Raw genomic sequence first — 5692 nt, 5'->3', positions numbered from 1 at the left:
GGCCAGACCTTCCCAAAGTGATGCTCCCAGTCAGGCGCGGGGAGCCTGCCAGCCTGGCAGTGGGCAGACCTGGGCTGCCCCCAGGGCCTGAGGCAGGAGGAGCTCCCTGCTCCCCATACTCTCCCCAGCTGAGGAGCCAGCACCTGCATTTGGTGGGGCTGGGGGCAGGATGGAAAGGACCCCATCCGTGCATGTGTGCGATGCTGCTGGGCCACACCGAGCTCCTCCCAGCTGGGGCGCCTCCCTGCTCCTGGCCCAGTACCACCCCTTCCACCCCACCTGCTAGTGCACCTCCAAACTCTCTCAAGCTCCAAGGGTTCCCACACTTAGACCATCTCTCTAGAATTTGCATCTGAGTGGCTCACTGTCCCCTTAAAGGCCCCTCCCTGCTTCCCAGACCTCACTCAAGGTCAAGTTCAGCTTCTTGGCTCAGCACTGAGGCCCTTTGAGCTGCAGCCATCTCCCTCCATGTGTGCACACCTTTGCCTGCACATGCAGCATGCGGTTCCCTGTGCCTAGAACACCCTTCCTGCCCACGTCCTGCCAATGCCCAAGCGCCTGTCCAACCCGGCAGGAGGAGTGCCCTGTCTGCATGGTCTTTCTCAGCCCCAGGCCTCCAGGTGCCTTTGCCTCATCCCATTGACACCACCAGGGCCTCTTGGCCCAGAAATTCCTTCTTCTGAAGCCTCGGCTCCCCACCACCAAGAGCGGGCATAGCCAAGTGCATGAACGAAGAACGAAGACTGAGAGGAGGGGATCAGGAGAGGGCAGTGGAGGAAGCTGGAAGGAGGGAGGGGCAATGCTGGCTCCCTGAGGACTCCGAGGACTCCGAGGAGACCCGGGGAAGGTGAAGGCTTGCACCACTTTTCCGTCTCCTGGGAGAGCCAGCCACGTGGGAACTGCCTGAAGATGGGGAGGGGCCCATTCTTGCTTCCAGCCACGGCACCTTGGGGTCCCACCTGCTCCCTACCACTGGGCTCCAACATGTGCCTGCACCCCCCTCCCTCAATGCAGTCTGAGGCCACCCTGCTCCACACCCACCACCCCACTGACACCGCCACTCTGGGGCTGCCGGCTCCCAAGGACAGAGCCATCCCCATCTCCGTGTGCTCCACGGCCGAGCTGAGTCATGGGGGGTCTCAGGTTTTGGACAATCAAGGAGGGAGGAGGCGAGAGGATGGGGTGCAGTAGAGGGGGTGGGTGGGTAATAGGTCCCATCACCACGAGAGTCTAAGCACCTGTCTGTGTGAAGCGGGTACTGAGGGCCAGACTTGGAGAGGGGTTCCCTGGAGGAAGCAGCTGCAGGTGGCCGCTCTCCTGCCATCCTTCCCTGTGCAGCCTGTGCAGGTAGCGTGGAGTCCCCACTCCAACTCCCAGATGGACATGCACCCCGATACCCCCAACCCCCAAGACACATCTCATTCAGCCGTCCCCCAGAGGAAGCAAGCCCCACCCTCGCCCCAGGTCTGTGGTGCGGTTCCCTCTCCCCGGCCTCGGCAGCCCCTTCCACCGAGGAGGAGCCCAGCGCGGAGGGCACGGCGCTGGGGAGAGGGCCGGGCTGGCGGCCGGAATGTGCCGCGGCCAGTGTAAACAGATCATTTCTGTCTGCCTTGGGGGGAGGGCTGGGGGCGGGGAGGGAGTTGTCTTGGGCTTTGTTATGTTCTGAAAAAAAAAGGCAAAAAATTTGGGTCACAAACCACAAACTGTTTTGCTTTCGGCATGACTGGCATAAACAGGCATTTTCTCTTTGGTTTCAGGCTGGCTGAGGCCTGGGCTGGCTGGGGCTGGGAGCCGGGAGACAGGCTGGAGACTGCACTCTGAGCCTGGGGCTGCGGCCCGGCCTGGGCCAGAGGGGGCTGGGCAGGGCCAGGGGCCCAGCTGAGAAGGTAAAGACCAGGCTTGAGGGGTGGGGCTGTCAGCCCTGGCCTGGCCGCACCTGTGTGAGAGCTGGGAGGAGCAGGGACCCTGGGGACCAGGCCCAGAGGGACAAGTTCCTCCAGGATGAGGCCTGCTGAGCGGCCAGTGTGCAACCCTAGCAAGGACCCCCGGCAGGCTGGGTCTCCCCGGCAAGCTAACTCAGGGGGCAGGGTGTTAGCCACCGGGTAGGGTGCCAGGGTTCGTCGAGGCACCCTTCGGGGCTGTCTGTCTGACCCCTCTGGTCTGGAAGCCCCAGACAGAGCCCCAGGGATCCTGGAAAGGACTTGCCAGCAGGCGTCTTGGGACCATGGTTAGCAGTGTCTCTGGCGGACAGTGGAGGGGCTGAATGCCAGACCAAACAGGAAGGGGGACTGGGGAGGCCAGACTCCTGAGGGTCAGAATGGCACGGTACAGCAGAGGGCGTGCGTGAGTTACCAGGACTAGGGTGATGCCAGAGGGCCTGGGCAAGAGGGCAGCAGGTGAAGCCTGGGACTGGGAGCGGAGGGCGGTTGGGAGGAACAGGGAGCCTGGCCAGGGCCTGGATTTGCAAGTGGCCCATGGGATTCACGGAGGGCTCTAAGTGGAGAGAGGCAGGCTCTGCCTCACTGCTCTGGTCCCATATGGAGCATGGCCAGAGGGGCTAGCTCTACTGGAGGCTAGACAGCAGCAGGGGCCAGGGCCTGGTGGAGTCCATGGATCTCTTCAACCAACTCATTGTGAGGTGTGGTGGAGGACAGTGGTTGGGGGCTGGCAGAGGCACGCTGGGTGAGGGGTCTGCAGGACATCCTGGAGGAGTGAAGCCGGCCACAGCAGGTGCCACTGGAAACGTGTCCTCTTCATTCCCGGAGCATTTGCGGGACAGGTCCACACGGACTGCCGTTGTGTAGAGGAATTCCAAGGCAGGCTCCATGCCGAGGGTACAACCATGCCAAGATTACCTGGGCAAAGGTCTGCAGGGGAAAAGATCTAGGCAGGGGAAGTCCGACCCGGAACCACCGTGTCTGGGCAGGTGTCATAGCGGTGGTGGTGATGGGTAGCCTGGGTCAGGTGGTCTCATGGGTTATCACGAGGGTGTTGCTTGTCACTAAGGAAATAAGGTACCACTGCCAGACTATGAGCCGAACTGTGCCATGTGGCCACGTGGGTGCTGTGTGGAGGTTAGAGTGGAGAGGAGACAGGCCAGAACAGGCAGGCACAAGGCTGGGGCAGCCGGGATGTGGGCCGTGGACTGGGAGCTCCTTGATTAAATGTTCAAGGAAGGATCCACAGCACCTGGAATGGGACCTAGGACGGAGCCAGGGCATCCTAATGTCATTTCCTAAGTGACCCCAGGCAGGTGGCTTAAAATAACAGAAATTCATTCTCTCACAGTTCTAGAGGCCACAAGTCTGAAACCAAGGGGTCTGCAAGGCACCTCCAAAGTCTCTAGGGGAGGATTTCTCTCCACCCATTCCAGCTCCTGGGGCCTGGGCGTTCCCTGTTGTGTGGTTGCCTCACTCCCATCTCGGCCTCCAGGGTCACCTGGCCTTGTCCTGGGGTGCCCCTTCTCCTTCGTGTCTTTTCTGAGGACACCTATCACTTGATTTAGGCCCACCCCAAACCCAAGATGATCTAATCACAAGATCCTGCAAAGACCCTTCATCTTTTTTTATTTTTCTTTTTTTTTGAGACAAGGTCTTGCTCTCTCACCCAGGGTGGAGTACAGTGGTGCGATCTCCTCACTGCAACCTCTGCCTTCTAGGCTCAAGTCATCCTCCTGCCTCAGCCTCCCAACTAGCTGGGACTACAGGCGTGAGCCACCACACCAGCTAATTTTTGTCTTGGGGTGGTTTTTTGTGGTAGAGATGGGGTGTTGCCATCTTGCCCAGGCTGGCCTCAAACTCCTAGGCTCAGGTGATCCACCCACCTCCGGCCTCCCAAAGTGTTGGGATTACAGGTGTGAGCCACCGCGCCTGTTGACCCTGTTTCTATTCACGAGCACATTCACAGGTCCAAGGGGGTCAGGATATAGACAGGTCTCTTTTATTGTTTAGAGACATGGGGGGGATCTCATGCTGTAACCCAGGCTGGAGTGCAGTGTCTATTCACAGGTGCTATCACTGCTCACTGTAACCTTGGACTCCCGAGCTCAAGTGATCCTCCTGGCTCAGCCTCCCGAGTAGCTGGGACTACAGTTTCGAGTCACTGATGTGGTGGGACAGATCTTTTTGAGGGCCACCATTCACCCCATGGCCTTAGGGGCCCGTGGTGTCTGTTGAACAAATGGCATTGGCCTATGCAGCCCAGGCCATCTGCCCCCAATGACAGCTGTGCCTCCTACACAGGCCCCTACACAGGCCCCCCATCTCCTCCTGCTGCTGCAGCTCCCACCCACCAAAACCCCCGACTTCCTGCTGTTGCTCAAACACTCCCACAGCCACCCATGCTTCATCACCAAGAGGAAGAATGCTCTTTCTGCACACTCCATACTCCATCCTCAGCTCCTTCCAGTCTCTTCCCCCATGCCAACTTCTCCATGAGGCTTGTCCTACTTAAAAGAGCACCCAACACCTTTGTCCTTCTTCCCTCCATGACACTGAGCCCATCTCTTGGCCCGAAAGTCCAACATGTGGATAGTGCCTGTCCATGCATACAAATGCATGAGTGGGTGGGTGGATGGAGGGTGAGTGGATGGATGGATGAGTGGGTGAGTGAGTGGTAAGTGGGTGGATGGACAGGTGAATAGCTAGATGACCAGGTGGGTGGATGGAGGGTGAGTGGATGGATGGATGAGTGAGTGAGTAAGTGGGTGAATGGGTAGATGGATAGATGACTGGGTGGGTGGATGGAGGGTGAGTGGATGGATGGATGAGTGAGTGAATGGGTAAGTGGGTGAATGAGTAGATGGATAGATGAGTGGGTGGGTAGATGGGAGGGTGAGTGGGTGGATGGATGAGTGGGTGAGTGAGTGGTTAAGTGAATGAGTAAGTGGATGGGATGGATGAATAGGTGGATGGATGGGTAAGTGGATGGTTGGGTGGGTGGATTGTTGGGTGGATGAATAGATGAGTGGATGGATGAGTGGGTGAGAGTGGGTAAGTGGGTGAGTGGGTGGATAGGATGGATGAATAGATGGATGAGTGGGTGGATGAGTGAAGGGGTAAGTAAATGGATGGATGAGTGGGTGAGTGAGTAGTAAGTGGGGTGTTTGTGGATGGGATGGATGAACAGATGGATGGGTGGGTGAGTGGATGGTTGGGCGGGTGGATGAAAAGATGGGTGAATGGGTGAGTGGGTTAGTGAGTGGGTGAGTAGGTGGAGGATGGATGAATAGATGGATGAGTGGGTAGGCAGATGGAGGGGTGAGTAAATGGATGGATGAGTGGGTGAGTGAGTGGTAAGTGGGTGGAGGGGATGGATAAACAGGTGAATGGGTGGATGGTGAGTGGATGGTTGGGTGGGTAGATGGATGAGTGGATGGATGAGTTGGTGAGTGAGTGGGTAAGTGGATGGGTGGATGGATGGGTGGATGAATGAGTGGAGGGATGGATGGGTGGATGAGTGAAGGGATAGGTGGATGGACAGGTGGATGGATGGTTGGATGGATGGGTGGATGGATGAGTGGATGGATGGGTGGAGGGATGGGTGGATGGATGAATGGGTGGATGGATGGGTGGAGGGATCGGTGGAGGGGGGGGTGAAGGGATGGGTGGATGGATGGATGGGTGGAGGGATGGGTGGATGGATGGGTGGAGGGATGGGTGGAGGGATGGGTGGATGGATGGGTGGAGGGATG

General features: G+C 58.4%; 1 long non-coding RNA gene across 1 annotated transcript in view; it reads left to right on the top strand.

Annotated features, from left to right (window-relative positions):
- The first annotated feature begins 3741 nt into the window (after positions 1 to 3741).
- Positions 3742 to 5692, top strand: part of LOC105545325 — a 15699-nt gene continuing 13748 nt past the window's right edge. The window contains exon 1 of the long non-coding RNA XR_001006901.1: positions 3742 to 3752. This is a non-coding gene — a long non-coding RNA (uncharacterized LOC105545325). The remainder of the gene's footprint in view (positions 3753 to 5692) is intronic.

The sequence above is a fragment of the Mandrillus leucophaeus genome, unplaced genomic scaffold, assembly GCF_000951045.1.
Source record: "Mandrillus leucophaeus isolate KB7577 unplaced genomic scaffold, Mleu.le_1.0 Scaffold325, whole genome shotgun sequence".
In the NCBI taxonomy this organism is placed as follows: Eukaryota; Metazoa; Chordata; class Mammalia; order Primates; family Cercopithecidae; genus Mandrillus; species Mandrillus leucophaeus.
Note: the sequence above shows the minus strand (reverse complement) of the source record. Positions and strands in the feature narration are given on the sequence as shown.